This window comes from Triticum aestivum, chromosome 3A, assembly GCF_018294505.1.
Source record: "Triticum aestivum cultivar Chinese Spring chromosome 3A, IWGSC CS RefSeq v2.1, whole genome shotgun sequence".
Classification (NCBI taxonomy): Eukaryota; Viridiplantae; Streptophyta; class Magnoliopsida; order Poales; family Poaceae; genus Triticum; species Triticum aestivum.
Window position 1 is genome coordinate 654,541,198 of NC_057800.1, and position 13,455 is coordinate 654,554,652.

At 47.7% G+C, this 13,455-nt stretch overlaps 1 non-coding gene and 1 pseudogene across 1 annotated transcript; both read left to right on the forward strand.

Annotated features, from left to right (window-relative positions):
• The first annotated feature begins 203 nt into the window (after window positions 1-203).
• Window positions 204-10,797, forward strand: LOC123057091 (uncharacterized; annotated as a pseudogene).
• TRNAY-GUA (transfer RNA tyrosine (anticodon GUA)) lies at window positions 5,962-6,046 on the forward strand. The gene is given in 2 exon segments: window positions 5,962-5,998; window positions 6,011-6,046. It is a non-coding gene; the product is annotated as a tRNA-Tyr (tRNA).
• Window positions 10,798-13,455: the final 2,658 nt, after the last annotated feature.

Below are 13,455 nucleotides of genomic sequence, written 5' to 3' on the forward strand. Positions count from 1 at the left end.
GTGGCGAGTGTAAGCCAACTATGTACCTTTTTCCCCTATTATCTATTTACATGGGTTGTTGTGAAGATTACCTTACTTGCGACATTGCTTTCAATGCGGTTATGCCTCTAAGTCTTGCTTCGACACGTAGGAGATATAGCCGCATCGAGGGTGTTACACTAAGGACGCGGGGCAGGTAGGTGGCCTTGTTCCGCATCTAGTTGATGGAGGTATTTCCATCCTTCAGTATGCTGATGATACTATCATCTTTATGTAGCACGACTTGGCAAAAGCAAGAAACATGAAGATTCTGTTATGCTTATTTGAACAATTGTCCGGGCTCAAAATTAACTTTCACAAGAGCGAATTGTTTTGTTTTGGAAGAGCTAATGATAACCAGGAGGCTTATAAACAATTGTTCGGTTGTGAATTGGGCACGTTACCGTTCACGTACTTAGGTATACCCATTCATCATCGTAAGCTGACTAAATGCATCGAAGATCGTTTTGAAAAGAAACTGAGCTGTTGGAAAGGGAAGCTCATGTCATACGGAGGACGATTAATTTTGGTTAATTCGGTCCTTACCAGTATGCCTATGTTTCTCCTATTCTTTTTCCAGGTCCCGGTGGGTGTCAGGAAAAGGTTAAACTTCTATCGATCTCAATTCTTTTGGCAGAGTGATGAGCTTAAATGAAAGTATAGGCTTTCTAAGTGGGATATAATCTGTAGGCCGAAGGACCAAGGGGGTCTAGGAATTGAAAATCTGGAAGTCAAAAACATATGTCTCCTTAGCAAGTGGCTATTTAAACTTTCGTCAGAGGCAGAGGCTACTTGGACACAGATTCTATGTAATAAGTATCTTCATGCTAAAACCCTTCCCCAGGTGACTGTGAGGCCCTCTGACTCACCTTTCTGGAAAGGCTTGATGAGAGTTAAACAACTCTTTTTCAACAAGACAAGATTCATAGTCGGGAATGGAGCTAATACGAGGTTCTGGGAGGATACATGGCTTGGGGAGAACCCCCTTGCACTTCAATATCCTACTCTATACAACATTGTTCAACGTAGAGAAGCCTACATTGCAACCATTTTACAATCCACTCCCCTCAATATTAGTTTTCGGAGGACGCTAGTTGGAAATCGTTGGGAGGCCTGGCTTCATCTTGTAAGACGTTTCATGGATGTACAGCTGTCCCAGCAGCCAGATCAGCTGTATTGGAAACTTACTAAGAACGGCGTGTTCTCGGTCAAATCCATGTATCTGGATGTCATAAACTCTAGCGTCATTCCTTCCTCCATGTACGTTTGGAAAGTAAAGGTACCCTTGCGAATCAAAGTGTTTATGTGGTTTGTGCATAAATAAGTCATTTTGACTAAGGATAATCTGGCAAAACGCAACTGGGTGGGTTCTGCTAGATGTAGTTTTTGTGACCATAACGAAAATATCAAACACCTCTTTTTTGATTGTCCGTTGGCTAAGATTCTGTGGCGGTCGATTCATATTGCGTTTAATATTAATCCGCCCACCTCTATCAACATGTTATTTGGAACGTGCCTTGATGGGATTGATTCCGATACAGCGAGGCACATTCGTGTTGGCGTTTGTGCTTTACTTTGGGCAGTCTGGAACTGCAGGAATGATTTAGTTTTTAATAGATCAACGAACATTCACTTTTTGCAGGTTGTCTTCAGGGCCACGGCGTTCATCCGTACGTGGTCGCTACTCACTCCGACGGAGGCTAGGGAGTGTTTGGTTACTGCGTCTACCCGATGGGAGATGGTAGCTCGGGATATTTTTAACCGGTTTGGATGGCGGTCATGTAATAGAATAGACATGTAGTGCTCCTATTTTATTTGTCAGCCGGTTGTGGCTTTTTGTCTTAGCTCTTTTGAGCTTTTGTTTTTTTCACACTTGGAGACTTGGAGACTTGTTGCTGGACTATCGTTTTAATTTTATGAGCCGTATGCATCTATCTGATACAGAGGCTGAGGTAAAACCCTTTTTCGTAAAAAAAAAACTATTACTGTTGGATTGCACCTGCCACGCGTGCGCGTCGGAACTCTGAAATGCGAGAACAGAAGTACGTACGTACTAATAGCTAATACGGTTTGGCTGAAACTCAGCTAGCTGAGTTTCAAGTTTGGCATCATTCACCGTATCAGCCATTGGATGCTTTTTTCACGTCATGATTTGTGCGTTTCCTAGCTGGGCATATTGTCTCTCTGTGTCTGTGATGGACGCGGCCCAATGTTTTTTTTTGTTGGCAGCCCGTTTCTCCTGGCCGTTTATGGCTGTCCGTCCCCCTGCGGCCCGCTACATCATGGCTTACAAGAGCCGTTGCCCCTCTTATCTGTTTTATTTTTCTTTTCTTTTTCTTCCATTTATTTTCTATTTTCTCATGTGGTTATTTTATTTTTAACTTTTCCTTCCATGGGGTTTTTTTCATTTCTTTTCATGTAGCTCTTGCTTTCATCTATTATCGGTTTTCAAGTCGGTGTCCCAACCACAAGTTTTTAAATGGGGTCGGTATTCAAGCTTTTAAAAAGAGGCTGCAATTGCAAGTTTAGAAATAGAATCGCAACTGCAAGTTTTAAAAATGTGATGGCAACTGCCAGTTTTTAGTGAGAGTCGCAATTGCAAGTTTTCAAAATGAAATCGCAACTGCTTGTTTTTGGTGAGGATCGCAACTGCAAGTTTTTGAAATGGGGTCGCAACTGTAAGTTTTCAAAACATGATCACAGCTGCTTGTTTTTCAAGGGATCGTAGTTGCAAGTTTTCATAATGGGGTCGCAACTTCATGTTTTCTAGTCAGGGTTGCAACTGCATGTTGGTCGCAACTGCATGTTTTTCAGAGATGTGGGGGAGGTCACAACTGCAAGTTTTTTAAACGGGGTCGCAACTGCAAATTTTTAGGGAGAGGTGGCAACTGCATGTTTTAAAATTAAGGTTGCAACTGCAAGTTTTTAGTAAGGGTCGCAACTGCAAATTTTTAGGAAGAGGTCGCAGCTGCATGTTTTCAAAATGGGGTCGCAACTGCAAGCTTTCAGGGAGAGGTCGCAACTGCAAGTTTTCAAAATGATGTCGGAACTGCAAGTTTTTAGTAAAAGTCGCAACTGCAAATTTTCAGGGAGAGGTCGCCATCTGCATGTTTGCAAAATGGGGTCGCGACTGCAAGTTTTTAGTGAGGGTCGCAACTGCAAGTTTTCAAAAGGGATCGCAACTACACATGACATATCCCATGGACAATTGCAAGAACTGCAATACATGTGCAACTGGTGCATGCCATTTTTTCCTTTCTTTTTTCTTGAAAAATGATTCTTCTCGAATGTATGTGGACCGTGTGCAACTACATGTGACGCAACTCAGCACAATTGTAGTCGACGACATACACACACAATTTGATGCATGCTCGATTTATAAGAAAAATAATATCACTAGTTGTATGGATATGCCGCTATAATTGATTTCTTAAATAAAAATACCATTCTAAATATCATCCTTCCTTCAAGCTGTTTTTTCAACACAGCCATTATTGTTTTTTTCCCTCATGACCAGTGAATCTTATTTGTGCAGCGGCTAAATGGAAAAGCTAGAATCAAGTTGTTTTTACTAAGAAAATAAATAAATTATTACATCACAATTCATATAATAAGGGCACAATTCTTTTGTACAGGTATGTTTAGTGGTCAGAGTGGTTCATATAACAAGCCATTACGTAAGGTCGTGGGTTTGACCCACATTTTTTGCATATTCCATTTTACTTTTCTCTATAAGCGATTTATTAGGCCAGGTAGATCCAGCGCGCAGCAACAAGAACATAACAAATAATTATTGGGCCAACTTAAAAAAAGTAATTATTGGGCTGGGTAGATGCGAGGCACAACAACAACAGCCAGAAAAAATGACATGTCAGCCCAAAAGAATAAAATGATGGGCCAGTGAAAACAAACAGGCAAAATACATAATACAATGACGTCATGTAAATGAGACCATACTAAATCTCAGCTAGCTGAGTTCTAGGCGCTCCCTAGCTAATAACGCGTGTTTATTGTTGTATATCAATATCATGGTTTGTTTGACGGCATTGTTGGGATGGGTATCATGGTTTCAGTCGTACGTCGTCTACATGTGGAGCCCGTCGGCAGGACCCGCCGGCGACGCGCAGTCCGGCCACCGCGCCAACCGCCTCGGCCGCCCGGCCTCCGGTCCGGCGATGTCATAATCGGCGTCATCGATACCGGTGCGGGCGACAAGCGCACGACTCGCATCGTGAGTCGAGACAGACACTGCCTGCATTTCATTTTTCTGATTTGCTGTCTCCTTCACGCGTCTGGCCGGAGTCGCCGAGCTTCGACAACGCCGCCGGGATGCGGGACGTGCCGGCGAGATGGCGAGGGGTGTGCATGGAGGGCCCACGCTTCCACAAGAGCAACTGCAACAGGTGTTGTAATAACAAGAAAAGAAAAAACACTTGCAATGTGCACCTTGTGATACGGCTGAACTTGTGCCATCGTGTGCCGCAGGAAGCTCATCGGCGCGCGGCACTACGGCAAAAAGGCCTCCTCGCCGAGAGACGACGTTGGCCACGGCACGCACTGCGCGTCAACGGCCGCGGGCGCGGCCGTGGAGGGCGCGGACTACTACGGCCTGGTACGGGGGCGGCGCGCCGGCCGCACGCGTAGCCTCGTACAAGGTGTGCACCACGGACGCGTGCCTGGGCTCGGCGCTGCTCAAGGCCATCGACGACGCCGTCAGCGACGGAGTGGACGTGATCTCCATCTCCATCGGCACATAGCGCTCGGCGCCTTCCACGCGCACGCGCACCAGAGGGGCGTCCTCATCGTCTGCTCCTCCGGCAACGACGGGCCCGACCCCTACACACGTCGCCAACTCCGCGCCGTGGATCCTCACCGTCGCCGCCTCCACTATCGACCGCGCCTTCCAGTCCAGCATCGTCCTCGGCAACGGGAAAGTCCTCAAGGTACGCGTCGCCATCGCCATCGCCGTGCTACACTGCTTCGTATCCCTCAACCTCAACGCGACGCGCCATGCCATGTCTGGGAGTCGGCATAAACTTCTCAACCAGAGCCTCGGCGGAGAGCGCTACCCTCTGGTGTTTGGGGCCCAGGCGGCAGCCCGGCGCGCGACGGTGGCCGAGGCAAGGTACATATATCAAGACCATTTTGAAGACGTCAAGTTACTACGTTTTACAATGTTGATCGCTGATCAGTCTGTGACGGCTGCATTGCAGCAACTGCAGTCCAGGATCGCTGCGCGCGCGCAAGGTGGACGGGAAGATCTTGGTGTGCGTCGCCACGGACTTGACGGTGTCGCGGCGGATAAAGAAGCTCGTCGCGGAGGACCTCATCACGGCGAACGTCAACTACCCGTCCATCTCCGTGCCGCGGCTCGCGGCCGGGAAGCCTGTCGCCGTGTCGCGCACCGCCACGAACGGGGGGCCGTCCAAGTCCGACTCGACGTACGTGGCGTCCGTCGAGGCGCCGGCGGGCCTGTCCGTGAAGGTGTCGCCCCAGCGGCTGCTGTTCTCCAGGCGGTGCACGACGGCGGCGTACGAGGTGCGCTTCGCGGGCGCCGGGGCCAGCAAGGGGTACGCGTACGGCGCCATCACCTGGTCGGGTGGCGCGCAGTCGGTCCGGACGCCTTTCGCGGTTAATGTTGTGTGATCCTCCTCTAGATGGAGAAGATACTCGGTCAAAATCACGGCCTGCCTGCCTCTGTTGCATGCAGCATAGCTGGTGGGGTAGTCATGCACTCATGTTTTATGGCTTCCTGTAGGCCCGCAAAATGTAACTCGAGTAGATTAGGTTCCTAATTACAAATAACACCCCCAATCATTTCTTTACTCTTTGTTTCCCTCAAGTACCGTTGATCAACTAACTAATCGTCATCTGATCTACGGATCGAATCCTTGTCACAGCTTCTTCTTAATGTAACAAAGAATTATTTAATTCAAACACAAACCGACCTTAGCTCAGTTGGTAGAGCGGAGGACTGTAGTGTTGCAGATCAATCCTTAGGTCGCTGGTTCGAATCCGGCAGGTCGGACACTCTTGACACTTTTTTTCTTCCTTTCTTTTTTTGAGGGTGCTTTGTGGCTGCCGAGGTTAGACTAGCCACAATGGGAGTAACTTCAATAGTAACATCGGGTCCAACTCAGCAAATTTGTTTATGTGACAATGAGTTAATGAGGAGAGAGCTAGTTGTAGTAACTTAGCTAGTTACTGTAACATCACATGTTCCAATGCAATATGAGTCTATAACCTAATAAATGAATCTTTGCATGTTATCACACTTAAGTTACTACCCACTATAAAGGTAGTAATATAGTCCAGGGATATGTGTATGTTACTCTCAATTGTGGCTAGTCTTATAGCGAGCGATCCAGCACAGATGGGTCGCTGGAGATTGGTTCGATGGGGTCGCATGCCTAGACACCAAAGTCGACCAAGATCGGCACACCGGGTAAAAAAGTGGTGACCAAGGATGATGGGCCGGCCTCGGGCAAGGTGGCCATGGAACAATGCAGAGGTGTCAGGGACGGGGCAGGTATTGGCGAGCCTGCTCGAGTATGCATGTGATTGGTGAGGAAGAAGAGAAATAAAAATAATAAAGAAACAAAAAATGCTTCGTGGTGAGCTGAATCGTATGTCACAGACACAGAATCACTGACCGGACATGCTTGGACACTCCTCGTACTCATTTCATATACTCTCTCCGTTTTTTAGTCTGCATATAAGATTTGAGCAAAGTCAAACTTTATAAAGTTTGACAACTTTGTTGAAAAAATATCAACATCTACAATACTAAAGCTATACGTATAAAAATTAATTTCATGATGTATCTAACAATATTAATTTTATATTATGAATCTTAATATATTTTTCTATAAACTTAGTTAAAGTTTAACTCTGACCAAATCTCATATACAGAGTAAAAAGAGACGAAGGGAGTATGAGGGCAATATGAGGGGTGCCAGGCAATAATAAAAACATTTAAGGAGGCTTTGAGAGGTTTGGTTAGATCAATCATTTAGTTTGTCTGGTTAATGGCTCTGCGTTCTGATCAATTTGAGGAGCCCGCTTACAGATGGTTTTACTCTCTCTATTTAAAAATACTCGTGGGAGAGAAATTGATAAGGCATCTATTTTCCGACGAGTATTTTCCGCACGGAGGATGAGATTTTTGTGCAAAATAGTAAAATTCCCCACCTGAACCAGTTCCTCGCTCCTTTCCCTGACACGCCGGCCGTCGCTCGCTCGTACACGGCGACTTCGCCGGCGACTTGCGACGACGACTACCACCTCGAGCGCGTGCTCCTCCTTGACCGCAAGGCAGCGCAGGAGCTGTACTCGTCAAACGCCCTCAGCTTCTTCCTCGCGCTGCATGAAGGTCGCAGCCCACCTAGCGAGATGCCCACTTCCTCCCCCTCGTTTGTGTCGGCGGAGGAGGAGATGAGGAACTGGGCGGAGCTGCCGCCGGACGCGATCTCAACCATCCTCCAGAAGCTCGACCACGTCGACATCCTGATGGGGGCCGGTCAGGTGTGCCGCTCCTGGCGCGGCGCCGCCCGCGACGAGCCCGAGCTATGGCGCCGCATCGACATGCTGGGCCACGCCGACCTCTCCCCCGAGCTCAACCTCCACGGGATGGCGCAGGCCGCCGTCCGCCGCAGCGCGGGGAGATGCGAGGCGTTCTGGGGCGACTACACCGACGACCACGACTTTCTCCTCTACCTCGCCGACCAGTGAGAATTTTTAACCACCCCCCACGCCATCTTCTTGTTTTAGGAGCTTTCTATTTGATTTGTTAGGCAGTGGCTATATGTTCTGTTTCCGTTCCAATCCCTTGCAATTTATGTGTACCTTCGTGTTTCGTTTAGCGGAAAAGTTCTGTACAATTTTATTTTTGGGTAGGAATCATGCAATTTTGCTATGGAATCACACAACTGAAAATTATGTGGTTTCTGATTTGATGCTTATAGTGCCTTTTTGTATTATCACTTTATCATGTTTTTCAGACTTATAACACTAGTTATTTTATTGAATTTATTATATATATTTCAGTAAGAGGAGTGACTATTCTTAGTTTGATAAAGAGAAAGCGCTAGAGAAAACCTATCACCGTGCATTACTCCGGACACCATACCGCCTTCATGTTGTCTGCAGCTTCGTAAAATTTAGTGATACTTAATTGGCAAGGGAGAATGGATGAGCGACTTACAAATAGAAGCACTTGTGGACGTATGGGTAAATCATAGAATGTTTGCAATAATTGGATGATTCTGACGTTTCAAGTTTTACTCTGCTGAATTTCTCTTATCACAACATTTAGCCACCCTCTGGTCTGGTCATTGATCTACTTATCTTCATACAGTTAAACCTATCCCTTTGTGCCCACCCTATTGAAAAGGAATGCTGATTTTCCAGCCAACCAAAAATTGTTGTCCCGTCTAAGAATTAACTCAGCCGAGTTCTTCATATATTGGTTTGTTAATACAGCGGGGAAGTATTCTTTGGTTTGGTTTGAAACACAATACAGTTGTGAGTTAGCCTTTTAGCGCTTCTGAGTATTTTCCAGTGAAACAGTCCCATTAGCAATGGTTTGAGACTTTGGAGTTATGTTGCTTGTTGAACAGAACAAACTCAACAGATTTCATATGCTGGAGTGCAGAGTTTATTCTAATTTTGCAACCTGCGATGAGGCATAAAAAACTTAGCATCCCTGAAATTTTTGTCAAATCAAACAATTAATCATTAATTGAATTGTCACTAGACCTCTTTAAGTTATGATCTGTGTCCTATGATGCTATGCAGTTATCTGAATTTATGAAATGTTCTATTCGTGCTCTGCAAATCTGTCGAAACATAAATTTAGCTTACTGTTTTATACAGGGTGCTTATGTCTTTCTATATGTGTGGCATATTTTTTTATTGGTTATTAAGATCCAAGTGCTACATTTGCAGGGCACCATCTCTCAAGAGTCTTCGCCTCATTTCTCGCTATAATTTTGATAAAGTACTTAAGGAGATGATAGTGAAATTCCCTTTGCTCGAGGAGCTCGAGCTTTCATTATGTTCAGATGTGGGTGAGAGTGGTGTGTTTGGGGTTGTTGGCAAAGCATGCCCACAACTGAAACGCTTCAGACTGAATAAGGACGTGTTCTATGATTTTGAAGCTAGTGACAATGACAGGGACGACGAAGCCATGGGGATTGCAACTATGCATGAGTTACGCTCTTTGCAGTTATTTGCCAATCGCCTGACCAATAAAGGACTGACAGCCATCCTGCATAATTGCCGCCACCTTGAGTCCCTTGACATTCGTCACTGCTTCAATGTCTGCATGGACAACACCCTGCGTGCAAAGTGTGATAGGATAAGTACATTGAGGCTTATCCTGCCAAGATTAAGTGATGTTCGCATGAGAGGGCAATTTGTTCGTCGGCAAACATCTGACAGGGGATTCCCCAGAATAATATCTTCCTCATCCATGGATGCCCAGGATGATCTTTCTGCCATTGAGAATCAGGTGTGCAAGCTAAGTGATGTTCGCATGAGAGGGCAATTTGTTCGTCGGCAAACATCTGACAGAATAATATCTTCCTCATCCATGGATTCTCGGGGTGATCTTTCTGCCATTGAGAATCAGGTGCGCAAGCTAATCGATGATTTGAGAAGCGATTCCATAGAAGGTCAAAGATCAGCGACATCAGAGATTCGCCTTCTAGCTAAGCACAACATGGAGAACAGGATTGTCATTGCAGATTGTGGGGCTATAAACTTGCTGGTTGGTCTTCTTCATTCACCAGATGCCAAGATCCAAGAAAATGCAGTGACATCCCTCCTCAATCTGTCCATCAGTGATAACAATAAGATTGCCATCGTGAATGCATATGCTATTGATCCTCTCATCCATGTCCTGGAAACAGGGAACCCTGAAGCTAAAGAGAATTCAGCAGCTACTTTGTCCAGTCTCTCGGTTATTAAAGAAAACAAAGTGAGGGTTGGACGATCTGGTGCCGTCAAGCCTCTCGTGGACTTGCTGGTAAGTGGGACCCCGCAAGGAAAGAGAGATGCAGCTATTGCATTGTCTTATTTATCCATAATTCATGAGAACAAGGGTCGCATTGTGCAAGCTGATGCGGTGAAGCAACTAGTTAAGCTTATGGATCCTGCTCTTGGAATGATCGACAAAGCTGTAGCTGTCTTGGCAAATCTTGCTATGATACCAGAAGGGAGAACTGCGATTGGGGAGACACGAGGTATTCCAGCTCTTGTTGAAGTTGTCGAACTGGGTTCACCGAGAGGGAAGGAAAATGCTGCCGCGGCATTGCTTCAGCTATGCACAAACAGCAGCCGATATTGCAGCGTAGTTCTTAAAGAGGGCGCCGTGCCCCCTTTAGTCACACTGTCACAGTCAGGAACACTGCGAGCAAGAGAAACGGTCTGCCACTTTTTACAACAAAATTTACATCTTGAAGAAAACCACCTGCAAAATCATTTTGCTAAGAATATGTATTTGTTGCAGGCACAGGCTCTTCTCAGCTACTTCCGCAGCCAGAGACATGGGAGCTCATTAAGCGTTTCCAAGTGGTTGACCGGTGCTGCGTATTTATAGTCAGATTGAGATTGTGCTCATCATCTCATGCTACTTGTTGGGCGTGGGTGTTTGTTGTTGAGATGGCGTCTTTTTCGGGTTTTTTTACATATCTTTTGTGCAGCTTGTCCATTGGTATCTTTTTGACCGGGATTTTGCTTTGCACGTGCTGTTAGCTGACTCGCACTGGTTTACTGCTTGCATGCTTCTACTGAGAGATGTCTCTGATGTGCCTGATGATGCGATTGTAGGCTAGCAGCGCTGTATCATGATAGCTCCAGGAGCTATCCTGGCTCAACTCTGCCAGGTGGCTTTTGTGATGCGTTGATACTTGGCAGTTAGCACAAATTTGCGTTATGCAGTACTAGTAGCTCAGCAGTCTACCTCAGTTATGTCTCTCTGATTGCACAGACTGTTTTCTATAAGAGAAAAGGAAGCGTCATGTTTCTTGTGTCACTGGCCTATTTCATCTGGTTCAGCGAGACAGATCGTAGGATGCAACCATGTGTTTCTCCCTGCCCCTCGAAGGGAAAATGTAATCGTGCCTGACAAGATTGGGTGCTGTCTGCATGAGAGGGCAATTTCTTCGGCGGCAAACATTTAACAGGGGATTCCTAAGAATAAATCTTCCTCGTCCATGGATGCCCGGGGTGATCTTTCTGCCATCGAGAAGCAGGTACGCAAATTAATCGATGATTTGAGAAACAATTCTATAACAATCTATCGCGAATGCAGATGCTGTCTATCCAGTCATCCATGTCTTGGGATATTGAAAGAGAATTGGGCGTCTGCTTTGTTGTTCGGTCTCTTTGTTTGTTTTTTCAACCGGGCATTCCCCTTGCCATTACGGGCTTAACAGAAATGGAGTACAAAGTTCACTGGTATTACAAGCAAGATAGGAGGAGGGAAAGAGAGGGGAGGCGAGCTGGTGCATTGCCAGGAAACCTGCTACGAATGCTCGACATCGAGAAACCCATTACGGGACAAAACATGACAACGCAAATAGTTATACGGTAAACAAGCAACCTAACACCGTCATAATGTATTGAGAAGGACCCTAGATCGCCGCCGCCGCTCCCCTTTCTCGCCTTCCTTCTCCCTCGCCGCCGCCGGGCAAAGCCCGCGTGTGCGTCGGCGGCGGCGGGGCTCCCTCCCTCCTCGCGAGGCTCCTGGGCAGCGCGGGACGGCCGGCCCTCGCGGCGGCGCTCGGCTCGGCGGCAGGTCGGGCCGCCGGCGGATCTGGGCGGGGCTTCCCTGTGCGGCGCTGGTGGCGGCGTGGTCTGCGTGGGGCGGCGAGGCACGGGCTCCTCCTCCTCCCGATCTGATGGCGCCGCGGTGGCGCCGGCGCTCGGGCGTGCGGCGGGGTCCGTGACGGTGGTCGGCGCGCGACGTCTTCCTCCCCGATCTGATGGCTCCACGGTGGCACCAGTGCTCGGGCGGAGGTTGGCTTCGGCAAGCGGTGGCGGGCGCTGGGCTCTCGGCGGCGCTCCGGCGTGTGCAGGCGACGGCGGTCCCTGTGCGCGGTCGGCGGCTCCGTCTCTGACCCGGACGGCGCGGGGGATGGCGGCGGCCCGGCGTGGCCGGCGATCTGGATGCGGTGGTGCCGGCGGCTCGCTGATCTGCCGGTATTCCAGGGTCTGCTTGATGGTGCTGGTAGTGACGTCAACCCGTGCACGGGAGTTGGATCCCTTCGAACTGATCTGGGTGAAAACTTGCCTTCGGCTTCTGCTAAGGCCGGCGGTGGCGGCGCTATCTGCGTCGTTCCCTTCTTGAAGGCATCGCCGCGGGGAAGTTCAAGGCCACTCTCTGCTACCTCCAGGGGAAACCCTAGATCGGATGATCGGATGACGGCGGCGCTCTGGTGTCATTCCTCCCTTGGGGGCGTCATTCTTGGCGGTACACACGTGATCAAGGGACCAGAGGACTGATTCTTTGGTGGAGCGGTGCTTCATCATACACACTGATGGCGACGGATCTTGATGGCGTGGCGCAGTGCAGATTCAGAGTTCGCTGTGGGAGGATGGACTCGCGCAGGAGGACGACGTTGTCGAGCGTCGTGGTGGCGTCGATGGCAGAGAGCCCTGGCATGGTACATGCAATAGTACAGCTCTGAAGATGGATTGATGGCAGGTGGCTGTGGCGGCCTCATACCTGGCAGGCGTCCTGGTTGAGGAGTGCGCCGGACCGGTAAGTGCCCCATATCCCGGCAGGCGTCCTGGTTGGGACCTCAGGTCTTAGATGTTTAGTTTTGGCTACGATGTCTGTTTGGTATTAGGCCCAGACTATCTGCGCCCCTTTATTAATTGTATAGGTGTAGCGACAGTTGTTTCTTAGACGGTGGCTTTAGTCTTGCTGTTGTATGGCTTTATAAGGTCTTGTGAAAATAATTAATAAAATGGCCGTATGCATCGCCTAGATGTAGAAGCCGGGGGTAATCCTTCTTTTCTAAAAAAATAGCACGAGCAGTACACCTCCAGGTAGTACGAAAGAACTCATTGAATTCTTTTCAAGATTTTTAGCAGTAGTTTCCCCCTTATAACACAGTAATAACCACATTGCTAGCACGTTCTTTAGACAGATTACCCAGATTAGCATGAGGAAAATAAGAAAAAACTTAACAAAAACAAAGTAAGGATTGGATTATTTGGTGCCGTTAAGTATCTCATGAAAGTTGACGTGGTCGACACATGTGCCACTTATATCATCTAATTGGACTTGTGCCAATCGTACCATCTAACAACCTTGTTACACGTCGGTCGACGGATCTTTTTAAAAAATCCGCCGCCTTGACAGCAACTAGATATGGCATCATCGAATGATCCAACCACATCCTTATCATTGCAACAAAGACGGTGTTG